Below are 13,267 nucleotides of genomic sequence, written 5' to 3' on the forward strand. Positions count from 1 at the left end.
TCTTTATCCATTCATCTTCAATGGACATAGTTTGCTTCCATTTCTAGGTATTATAAATAGTGCTGCAATGAACAATGAGATACGTGTGTCTTTTTAATTTTGTTTTCCTCAGGTATGCCTAGGAGAGGCATTGCTGGGTGATATGGTCGTTTTATTTCCTAGCTTTGAAGTATCTCCATACCATCTTCCATAGTGGCTGTATCAATTTACATTTCCACAAACAGTGCGAGAGTGTTCCCTTTACCCCACACACTCTCCAGCATTTATTGTTTGTAGACTTTTGATGGTGCCATTCTTAACAGTGTGAGGTGATATCTCATTGTAGTTTTGATTTGCTTTATCTCTCAAGGTCAGCAAAAAACAAGACCAGGAACTGACTGTGGCTCACATCATGAACTCCTTATTGCCAAATTGAGACTTAAATTGAAGAATATGGGGAAAACCACTAGAACATTCAGGTATGACCTAAATCAAATCCCTTATGACTATACAGTGGGAGTGATAAATAGATTCAAGGGACTAGATCTGATAGACAGAGTACCTGATGAACTATGGATGGAGGTTTGTGACATTGTACAGGAGACAGGAATCAAGACCATCAAGAAAAAGAAATGGAAAAAATCAAAATGGTTGTCTGAGGAGGCCTAACAAATAGCTGTGAAAAGAAGAGAAGCAAAAAGCAAAGGAGAAAAGGAAAGACATACTCATTTGTATGCAGAGTTCCAAAGAATAGCAAGGAGAGATAAGAAAGCCTCCCTCAGTGATCAATGCAAAGAAATGGAGGAAAACAATAGATTGGGAAAGACTAGAGATCTCTTCAAGAAAATTAGAGATACCAAGGGAACATTTCATGCAAAGATGGGCTCAATAAAGGACAGAAATGGTATGGACCTAACAGAAGCAGAAGATATTAAGAAGAGGTGGCAAGAATACACAGAAGAACTGTACAAAAAAGATCTTCATGACCCAGATAATCACGATGGTGTGATCATTCATCTAGAGCCAGACATCCTGGAATGTGTAGTCAATTGGGTCCTAGGAAGCATCACTACGAACAAGCTAGTGGAAATGATGGAATTCCAGTTGAGCTATTTCAAATCCTGAAAGATGATGCTGCAAAAGTGCTGCACTCAATATGCCAACAAATTTGGAAAACTCAGCAGTGGCCACAGGACTGGAAAAGGTCTCTTTTCATCCCAATCCCAAAGAAAGGCAATGCCAAAGAATGCTCAAACTACCACACAATTGCACTCATCTCACACGCTAGTAACTTAATGCTTAAAATTCTTCAAGCCAGGCTTCAGCAACACATGAACCGTGAACTTCCAGATGTTCAAGCTGGTTTTAGAAAAGGCAGAGGAACCGGAGATCAAATTGCCAATATCCACTGGACCATCAAAAAAGCAAGAGAGTTCCAGAAAAACATCAATTTCTGCCTTATTGACTATGCCAAAGCCTTTGACTATATGGATCACAATAAACTGTGGAAAATTCTGAGAGAGGTGGGAATACCACACCACCAGACCTACTTCTTGAGAAACCTATATGCAGGTCAGGAAGCAAGAGTTAGAACTGGACATGGAATAACAGACTGGTTCCCAATAGGAAAAGGAGTATGTCAAGGCTGTATATTGTCACCCTGCTTATTTAACTTATATGCAGAGTACATCATCAGAAACGCTGGACTGGAAGAAGCACAAGCTGAAATCACGATTGCCAGGAGAAATATCAATAACTTCAGAAACACATTACACCACCCATTTGGCAGAAAGTGAAGAAGAACTAAAAAGCCTCTTGATGAAAGTGAAGGAGGAGAGTGAAAAAGTTGGCTTAAAGCTCAACATTCAGAAAACGAAGATCATGGCATCCGGTCCCATCACTTCATGGAAAATAGATGGGGAAACAGTGGAAACAGTGGCTGACTTTATTTTGGGGGGCTCTAAAATCACTGCAGATGGTGATTGGAGCCATGAAATTAAAAGACGCTTACTCTTTGGAAGGAACGTTATGACCAACCTAGACAGCATATTAAAAATCAGAGATATTACTTTGTCACCAAAGGTCCATCTAGTCAAGCGTATAGTTTTTCCAGTGGTCATGTATGGATGTGAGAGTTGGACTATAAAGAAAGGTGAGCACTGAAGAATTGATGCTTTTGAACTGTGGTGTTGGAGAAGACTCTTGAGAGTCCCTTGGACTGCAAGGAGATAAAACCAGTCCATTGTAAAGGAGATCAGCCCTGGGTGTTCATTGGTAGGACTGATGTTGAAGCTGAAACTCCAATACTTTGGCCACCTGATGCAAAGAGCTGATTCACTGGAAAAGTTCCTGATGCTGGGAAAGATTGAGGGCAGGAGGAGAAGGGGACGACAGAGGATGAGATGGTTGGATGGCATCACTGACTAAATGGACATTGGTTTGGGTGGACTCTGGGGTTGGTGATGGACAGGGAGGCCTGGCATGCTTTGGTTCATGGAGTCGCAAAGAGTCTGACATGACTGAGCGACTGAACTGAACTGAATGCATATATACAGAATCTATAAAAATGGTACTGAAGAATTTATTTGCAGGGCATCAGTGGAGAAACAGACACAGAGAATAGACTTATGGACATGGGAAGAAGGGAGAAGAGAGTGAGATATACATTGAGAATAACATGGAAAGTTACATTACCGTATGTAAAATAGAGGGCCAATGGGAATTTTCTGTATGTCTCAGAAAACTCAAACAGGGGCTCTGTAACATCCTAAAGGGGTGGGATGGGGAGGGAGATGGGAGGGAGGTTCAAAAGGGAGGGGTATATGTATACCTATGGCTGATTCATGTTGAGGTTTGACAGAAAACAGCAAAATTCTATAAAGCAATTATCCTTCAGTTAAAAAATAAATTAATTTAAAAAAGAAGTGAATAGATTTGATACAAAATTAGGAGACAAAACTAGCACATTGTGATGGATTCCATGTGGAAGGAGTGAAAGCAAGTAGGATGTCCAAGATGATCTAAGAAGTCTGGCTTTCCTGATTGGTTGGATAGGGGTATCATTCACTGAAATATAGAGAACACTTGAGGGAACCAGTCTGGTGAGGGAAAGGTTACATTCAGTTTCATACCTGGGGTTTAAAATGTCATTGAGCCATCCAGATAGATATAAAACTTTGGAACTAAGACAAGATCTAAGCTAGATATACAAATTTAGGCAGCTTTATATGGGAGGTAAACTGTAATCATGGGATGGGTGAATCTTCTGATGGAAGAGAAGGGAAGTGAGAACACAAGAGGGACAAGAGAATGTAGTGAGAAAACAAGAGAGGCTGGCATCAGGTTTTAAGACACTCCAATATTTAATGATTGTGTTGAGGTGGAGAAGCCAGTATATTTCCAGAATATGAGGCTCACAGTAAAGTCTTCAGGAATGCCTCACTCTCATAAAACATTACTACCCTGTATTTCTGAAGTGTTTACAGTGAGCTAGGGCCACTGTCGGAGAAGGCAATGGCACCCCACTCTAGTACTCTTGCCTGGACAATCCCATGGATGGAGGAGCCTGGTAGGCTGCAGTCCATGGGGTCACTAAGAGTCAGACACGACTGAACGTCTTCACTTTCAGTTTTCACTTTCATGCATTGGAGAAGGAAATGGCAAGCCACTCCAGTGTTCTTGCCTGGAGAATCCCAGGGACAGGGGAGCCTGGTGGGCTGCCATCTATGGCGTCGCACAGAGTCGGACACGACTGAAGCGACTTTAGCAGCAGCAGCAGAGCCACTGTCATAAATATTAGTGGTATAAGTTATTTCTTGCTCTCAAGAAGCCCACAGCCTAAAGTCAAAGACACAAAGCATAAAAATTTTCTTATTCAAATATCATACCGAAGAATTGATGCTTTTGAACTGTGGTGCTGGAGAAGACTCTTGAGAGTCCCTTGGACTGCAAGGAGATCAAACCAATCCATTCTGAAGGAGATCAACCCTGGGATTTCTTTGGAAGGAATGATGCTAAAGCTGAAGCTCCAGTACTTTGGCCACCTCATGCGAAGAGTTGACTCATTGGAAAAGACTCTGATGCTGGGAGGGATTGGGGGCAGGAGGAGAAGGGGACGACCGAGGATGAGATGGCTGGATGGCATCACGGACTCAATGGATGTGGGTCTAGGTCAACTCCGGGAGATGGTGATGGACAGGGAAGCCTGGCATGCTGTGATTCATGGGGTCGCAAAGAGTCGGACACAACTGAGCGACTGAACTGAACTGATTAGTATAATAAAGGGATACGTTGGGAAAAGGTGAAATCTGAGCTGACATCAAAGGACAAGCTGAAATTAGTTACTTGGGGGAAGTCAGGGGAGAGATTTTCAGGGAGAGGAACATGTCTCTGTGAAAACACAGAGGGATGAGACTGCATGACATGTTTGGAGAATTGGATAGAGCTGACAATGAATATGAGAAGGTGTCAGGAGTCCTAGCTGGAGAAGAGATAGATTCACAGGAGATAAATCACAAACAGCTATGTATGCAGTGAGTCAGGACTTTATCCTGCGGGCAGTGAGGTCAGTTAGAGGGACCTGGCCATGCATGCCATTTGGGAGCCTGGTGTGGAGAATGGTGTTACATGCACCCTATACTCAGAGCCTGGAGCCAGGAAGGATATTACTTGTTTAATAACCACAAAGTATCCCCTCCACAGACCTGACAAAGGAACACTTGGTCTCAGAGGGAGGGCAGAGATGGCTCTAGGTCTAAGGGTCTGATTGCCATTACAGCAAGGTCCAGAAAACACGTGATTTTTCTCATTTTCAGATTGTTCAGTAACAGACATGGTTTAGACTATGCTTTGTCAAAATTGAATTTGTCTGATTCTTACAACAGACTTATTAATATCAGACTGTGCAAAAGTGACCAAAGTTATGTACTAAATGCATTGCATTATCTAATTTATCCACAGTTTCATTACTCTTCTATATCTGCCTCTCCTCACTCTTACCATGGCCTCCTTTTGAAAGAAAAATGAAGTTTTCCTATTGTAAAAGGAGTTTAAGTATATAGTCATGAATGAGACTTCTAAACAGTAGCTCTTTAAGCTTAGCCCAAATAAGAGATTTCATTCAATTATAATTTATCATTTGTTGCATCTAATAGTTGGTTTGTTCTGCTATTTTACTTTTCTTAAACTAAAAAATGTGGACAAATCAGATTATTTTTTCCAGCACTTTGACTTATTCACATTTAACCTAATGCATTTTCAAGTTGGAAAGATTTATCACTCATGGCCTTTTCCCAAATTATTTCCTCTGCAAAAAATATGAACAACTCAGTACCTAAGGAAGTGAGTTCCATTAATTATCCTTTTTAGACGGAAAATCAGTAGCTGGGAGGAAAATGGGAATTCAAACCTTGTTATTTTATTCAGTTAGCAGCAGTGAGCAAATCCAGGATGAAGGACATATTTAAGAAACGTAGTTTACAAACAGATCTTTTAAGATTTTTACGTTGCCCAGTAGGAGAGAAGCTTTTGTCAAGAAACCTTTAGTCAGTGGCTATGTTTGAACTATGCACAAAATAGGCACTAGTTCCATGTGATATGTCTGGAGAAGGAAATGGTAACCCACTCCAGTATTCTGGCCTGGAAAATCCCGTGGACCAAGAAGTCTGGTAGGCTACAGGCCATGGGGTCGCAAAGAGTCGGACATGACTGAGCAACTTCACTTGCACTTTCTATGTGATATGTTAGTTATCTTTATTAACAGTGGAATTTAGTCTTTGTGTCTAAACCATCCCTAAATCAACTTCTTCAGGGATAGTGGTTTGCTATCCTTTTGCTGGGCATTTTTAAAAAACCCCATTATAGGACTTCCCAGGTGGTCCAGTGGTTAAGAATCCATCTGCCAATGCAAGGGACATGGGTTTGATCCCTGGTCCAGGAAGATTCCACATGCCTTGGGACAACTAAGCCTGTGTGTAACAACTACTGAGCTTGTGCTCTAGAGCCTGTGCTCTTCAACAAGAGAAGCCACCCTAGTGAAAAGCCCAAGCACCACAACTAGAGAGAAGCCCCGGCTTGCCACAGCCAGAGAAAGCCCACATGCAGCAACAAAGACCCACAGCAGCCAAAAATAAATAAATATTAAAAAATAAAAATCCCATTACAAATTCCATTCAGTCAAAAAATAATATTGCTGCCAAAAAGTAACATAAAAATATTTATTTCAGTAGCAAAAAGTCATGAATTTATTAGCCTATTGTTAATAGCCATGGAATCCAGGAACAAAGTTGTTTTGCCTTACTCTGTGGATCACAAAAAACTGTGGAAAATTCTTAAAGAGATGGGAATACCAGACCACCTTACCTGCCTCCTGAGAAACCTGTATGCAGGTCAAGAAGCAACAGTTAGAACCAGACATGGAACAACAGACTGGTTTCAAGTTGGGAAAGAAGTACATCAAGGCTGTATATTGTCACCCTGATTATTTAAATTATGTGCAGGGTTCATCATGAGAAATTCTGAGCTGGATGAAGCACAAGCTGGAATCAAGATTGCAGGGAGAAATATCAATAACTTCAGATATGCAGATGACACCATGCTTATGGCAGAAAGTGAAGAACTAAAGTGCCTCGACGAAGGTAAAAGAGAATGGTGAAAACGCTGGCTTAAAACTCAACATTCAAAAAACGAAGATCATGGCATCTGGTCCCATCATTTCATGGCATGGCAAATGGATGGGGAACAATGGAAACAGTGACACACTTTATTTTCTTGGGCTTCAAAATCACTGCAGATGGTGACTGCAGTCATGAAATTAAAAGATGCTTGGTCCTTGGAAGAAAAGCTCTGACAAACCTAGATAGCATGTTAAAAATCAGAGACATTACTTTTCCAACAAAGGTCCATATAGTCAAAGCTGTGGTTTTTCCAGTGGTCATGTATAGATGTGAGAGTTGGACCATAAAGAAAGCTGATCACCAAAGAATTGATGCTTTTGAACTATGGTGTTGGAGAAGACTCTTGAGAATCCCTTGGATTGCAAGGAGACCAAACTAGTCAATCCTAAAGGAAATCAAGCCTAGATATTCATTTGGAAGGACCAATGCTGAAGCTGAAGCTCCAATATTTTGGCCACCTGATGTGAAGAGATGACTCACTGGAAAAGACCCTGATGCTGGGAAAGATTGAAAGCAGGAGAAGAAGGGAACAACAGGGGACAAGATGGTTGCATGCCATCACCCTCAATGGACATGAGTTTGAGCAAGCTCCAGGAGATGATGAAGGACAGGGAAGCCTGGCATGCTGCAGTCCATGGGATCACAAAGAGTCAGACATGACTGATTGACTGAACAACATCAGGGTAAAAAAAAAAAAAGACTATGTGTATGTATTTCTATATATAAAATATTATGGAATTATCTCATTAGTATGGAAGCCTCATGAAGATAGACAATTTACCTATTTTGTTCACTTCTGAATAAAAATCAAGTGTTTAAAAGCCACAGACATGTTGTAAAGATTAAATGAGAATTTTTGTTTAAAAATTGAATATCTAGATAGGAAAAAATAGTGGCAGATATGTAAAAGTGCCTAGCCTAGGATAGGGAACTCAATTACATTTACGTTTATGCCAAATCTACAGAGAAATTTTGAGTAGATATCCCGAAGCCATCCTCAAATTGGAGCCCAAGTAGTCCACAGGCAAAATAATTATTTCCCTTCTGCTCTGTTGGGTATGTTCTGAGGAATACAGGTGGTCATCTTGCAGGCAGCTTAGAGATGACATTGTTCCCATTAGATGCTAATATTGAGCCAGCCAGAAAATTCTCACTTACTATGAAGATCTTAGTCTGAAACATTTTCTCTGCTAGTCCAAGGAAATCTTGACCTGGTGCACAGAGCAGGATGGGTGAGGAAGGGAACTACCTTTAACTGAGGACCTACTACATGCCTAGCTTTACCAAGGATCTCATATGTTTTCTAGTTTAGCTTTATAACACCATTAACATTGGAGTACTTACTCCATGCTAGACACTGTTCTAGGCACTTTAAGGAAAGAAAGAAAGAAAGTGAAGTTGCTCAGTCATGTCCAACTCTTTGCGACCCCATGGACTGTAGCCTACCAGGCTCCTCCGTCCATGGGATTTTCCAGGCAAGAGTACTGGAGTGGGGTGCCATTTCCTTCTGTAGGAGATCTTCCCGACCCAGGGATTGAACCTGGGTCTCCCACATTGTAGGCAGACACTTTACCGTCTAAGCCACCAGGGAAGTACAAGGCACTTTACATGGATTAATTCCGTATTTCTTCACATCAACCCAAGGAAGTATAAGTATTTTTGTTACCTCCAGTGGACAGAAGAGGATACCCAGACACAGAGAAGTAAAATATGCTCCAGGTCACACAACTTGTAGGTGGTGGAAACAGTATTCAAAACCAGGTAGTGTGGGGTCCCACGCCAAGGCTTTAAACTGCCTCCCTAGAGGAGAATTATGATCTTTATTATTACAGAGGAGCTAAATCTCCATAAATGAAGTGACTTCCCCAGGTCACATTAACAGAGCAGTCTGATTCCAAAGCTGAGGGTGCCTTGAATTGTGTTAGTTGCTCAGTCATGTCCGACTCTTTGTGACCCCATAGATTGTAGCTAGGCTCCTCTGCCCATGGAATTTTCCAGGCAAGAACACCGGAGAGGGTAGCCATTCCATTTTCCAGGGGATCTTCCCAATCCAGGGATTGAACCTGGATCTCCTGCCTTGCAGGCAGATTCTTTACCATCTGAGCTACAGGGAAGCCCTTACTTTTCTTTACATTGTTTTGCTTCAAACTCACCTCAGTAAAAATAATAAATCTAGCAGCTACTGTTTATTGAATACTTACTCTATGGAAGGCATTATTTTGGGTGCTTCATATGGATTATCTCATTTAATCTTCATAACACTTTGAGGTGGTACTTTTTATTAGCCCCCTTTTAGAGATGAAGCTTGAGAGGGGTCAAGTAAGTTGTATAGGTAACATAGTAAGTTGGTGGAGTCAGGATCTAAAACCTGATTTACTTGCCTAAAGAGCTGAAGTCCTTATCCATTCTGCTCTACTCCTTGTCTAGAAAGACTGCCCTCTTCTATAGGTCCCATACCTATTATTCGCACTGAAGTCACGAGACAGAGCTGAGACTGCTCTTACTTCTTGTGTTGCTGGGTCTGCCAAGTCTGCAAGGGAAAGGGTGTAATAAGTTCCCTCTTAAAATAAAAATGGTGTGAAAATTGTATCTTTCAGGCTCAGACATGAACTACAGGCTCACCATCAATTCAGATTTTTGTCAATAGGAATGAGACTGATAGAAATAGTCAAAAATTTAAAAAAAACAACACTTTTGAGAAATAATGCATATACCATACAGTTCACTCATTTAAAGTGTACAATTCAATGGTTTATGGCATATTCACAGAGCTGGGTAACCTTGATGGCAATCTAATTTTAGGATATTTTCATCATCCCCAAAAGAAACCCCATGCAGTCACTCATTTCCCCCATCCCACCAGCCCTTGGTCACCACTAATCTGTTTTCTGCCTCTGTAGATTTGCTTATTCTAGACATTTCATATAAATGGAATCACACAATATGTGACCTTTTGTGACTGGCTTCCTTCACTTAGCATAAAATTTTCAAAGTTCATCCATGCTGTGGCAGATGTCAGTACCTCATTCCTTTTTATGGCTGAATAATAACCCACCAATGTTTACCCCTTTGTCAGTTGATCGACATTTAGGTTGTTTCTACTTTTTGGCTGTTATGAATAATGCTACTTTGAAGATTTGTGTACATATTTGTTTGAATGCCTGTTTTCAATTCTCTTGGGTGTATGCCGAAGAGTGGTATTACTATGTCATATGGAAACTCTATGTCTAACACTAAAAGAAACTGGCAAATTACTTTCCAACATGGCCACATAACTTTACATTTTGCCCAAAAGCAATGTATGGGTTTCGATTTCTTCATATCCTCACCAACATTTGTTAGACTTTATTACAGTCATCACACTAGGTATGAATTGGTATATCATTGTGGTTTCAATTGATAGTTGCTTAGTTTTGAGAATTTTCCTATGTGCTTACTGATCATTTACATATATTCTTCGGAGGAATGTCTTTGATAAAAAAAAGTCTGCCCATTATTAACTGGTTATTTTTGAGTCATAACAGTTCTTTACATGTTCTGAATAAAAGCCCAATATTATATACATTTCCAGTTATGTGGACTGTCTTCTCACTTTCTTGATGGTTATTGTTCGCAGCAAAAATGTTTTAAATTAAAAAAAATGTTTTAAATTTTGATATACTCCAACTTATTGATATTTTTGTCACTTGTGCTTTTGGGGTTTTACCTAAGTAATCATTGCCTAACCCAAAGCCAGGAAGATTTATTTCTATGTTTTCTTCTAAGAGTTTTATAGTTTTAATACTTACATTTAGTTTTATAATCCATTTCAAGTTAATTTTGCTGTATGGTGTAAGGAAGAGATTCAACTTCATTCTTGTCCATGTGGATATCTAGTTGTCCCTGCATCATCTGTTGACTCTTCTTCTCCATTCTATTGTCTTGGCACCACTATTGAAAATTAACTGATCATCAATATGAGGATTTATTTCTATACTCTCAATATTATTCTATTTCTTTATATGCCTATCCTTGTGCATATATCATACTATCGTGATTACTGTAGCTCCGTAGTGAGACTTGATTTTGAAATTGAGAAGTGTGAGTGTTCCAGCTTTGTTATTTTTAAAGACTGTCTTGATTATTCTCGGTCCCTTGCAATTCCAAATGAATTTTAGGTTTGACTTTTCCATTTATGCAAAGAAGCCAGCTAGGAGTCTCAAAAGCATCCAATACAATGCTTGCATTGAATCTGTAGGTCAATATGAGTGGTACTGTGATACAAATAATATTGTCTTCCAATCCATAAACATAGGGTGTCTTTATATTTAGATTTTTAAAATGTCTTTCAACAATGTTCTTAGCTTTCAGTATAAAATTCTCATACTTTTGTTAAATGTATTAAGTATTTTATTCTTTTTGATGCAACTATAAATAGAATTGTTTTCAGATTTTTCATTGCTAGTGTACAGAAACAGAAGTTATTTTATATATTAATCTTGTATGCTGCAACCTTGCTAAATTCATATAGGCAGGTAGTTGTGAGAAGTAGGAGAAAAGCAAGGATATATCTGGATTAGAAAATAATGAGTTGAATAAATAATGACTAGAATGATAGTTACTATGTACTGAGCCTGTTTGTGATAAGTCAGTGCTTCTCATCTTTTAATATGCACATGAATCTCCTGGGAGTCTAGTTAAAATGTAGACTATTGTCAGTGGGTTTTGAATGCAAACTGGCATCCTGCCTTTCTAACAACCTCTCAATAGATAGCTAGTGGCTATCATTTCTTATTTTTAAGCCACAGGAGTCCTGTAAGATACACATTACTGTTTCCATTTTATAGATAAGAAAATGAACTCAGAAGCTGAGCAAATAAGCCAGATTCACAGAAGAAGTGGCAAAATCAGGATTAGAACACAGTTTATTCTAATGCCCAAACTGGGCTCTTTCCACTCCACTGCACTGGCTATCTAGAGTAGGACGAGATCAGTTGGGATATGAATAATATACAGATGGGAGGGGGTGCAAGTAAGCTTTTCAGGGTCACAGGACCTGCCTGGAGTGCATTTGGGTCTGAATTTTGAGGTTATCTTGGAGAACTGATCAGCAACTAAGAGTAAAGGTATGAGACCAAATTATCAGGTAGAAGTCAGATGATACTAGTAGACAGAATTCAGGACTGGAGGAGGTCTACAAATTGGCTCATCTCTGATCAGGATCGACTCCAGAACTGGACTCTGTATACTGCTGCGGTCTACACTTGAGATCATGCCTATTGTTGACTCTTTATGAGTTTTCAATTATTGTACTGGGGATAACAAATGATGAAGTATCAGTGCTATCTCTGAGGGGCCAGGGTAAGGGTTTAGGGCTGTGGGTAAGGCTCTGATCATATGGTTATCTATGAAGGACTATGGATAGGTGACCAAATTCCTTTCCAAACTTTTCAGCAGAATACTAGGGAATTTCCATCACCTTAGTCAAAACACATGAGAATTATTTTTTTTGTCCTTAGCACCTTTTATTGAAGCATGACCCTTGATGACAATCTGGCAGGCATTATCAATGTCAGCCAAGAAGGGATTGGTGGAGGACACAAATGCAGAAACAATAAGATTCAGAAAAATAATAGCTTCACATGGGATAGATGCCCCCCCCAACAGTTGTACAACAAACACTTGTTCTTTTTCTACAGAAATTGCCCCTGCCCCACCCCCCTCTAAAGACCTACTAATCTGCAAAGAATATAATACGCTGTTACAGAAATATTACCGGCATAGACAACTCCTTTGGCAAAAACGGTGGGAGACACCAAGCCCTAGACAGGAGGAAGTAGTCCAGAAGTGTGCCTAGCTTCCTCCATTTGGGGCCTGCTACTGGCAGAAGAGCACCTTTTGGGAGACTGGGGTTAAGGCTGAGGCTCTGGTGCCCCTTGGCAGCTTTTTGGCACATCAGGTGAAATGGAGAACAGAACCTGAATCTGGCCCTTGAAAGTGGCTTTTCATCTTTTCGCCCTCTCTGTTCCTCAGCTTCCAGTCTCTTTCTCTCCCTTTCTGGGGCTTTATTTTCAGTGTCTCTGTCCTTTCTCTTGGGTTCCCCTTGAGTATTTACTGCTCCACCCTGGCTGAGTCTGCAGCTTGTAGGACTCAAGGAGACTCAATTACCCAGAGCTCCTTACATTGATTCCTCTCTATATTTCAACCACTGTACTTACCCATTATCCACTGTGGCCCGTTTGGGTATTTGAAAGGAGAAGGCAGAAGTCAAGACCAATAACTCTGTCTTTAGAGAAGTCCCTGCCTTCCAAACTGCTACTTCCTGGCAGGTGGAGGCCTGAGCCCAAGAAATGAGAACAGGCAAGAGACATTGCATCTCAATAAATACTGGCAACTTTGTAGTGCCATCACCACAATGAGCCTGCCACATCAGCAGTGTGGGGCATCTGTGCCTGTCTGGTAGTTTACCTTTGTCTGCCAAGCTTCACTGTTCAATACGGTTTGGGGATTCTTTTATTAAGTGCTTTGGAAATTGACTCTCTGTGTGAAGAAAGCATTCTTCTGCTCTGATTCCAATTTTAGAATAATTGGAGGTGGGATAAGGGACACAAACAACCGGAGTCAATGGTACTTTT

This window comes from Capra hircus, assembly GCF_001704415.2.
Source record: "Capra hircus breed San Clemente chromosome X unlocalized genomic scaffold, ASM170441v1, whole genome shotgun sequence".
Classification (NCBI taxonomy): Eukaryota; Metazoa; Chordata; class Mammalia; order Artiodactyla; family Bovidae; genus Capra; species Capra hircus.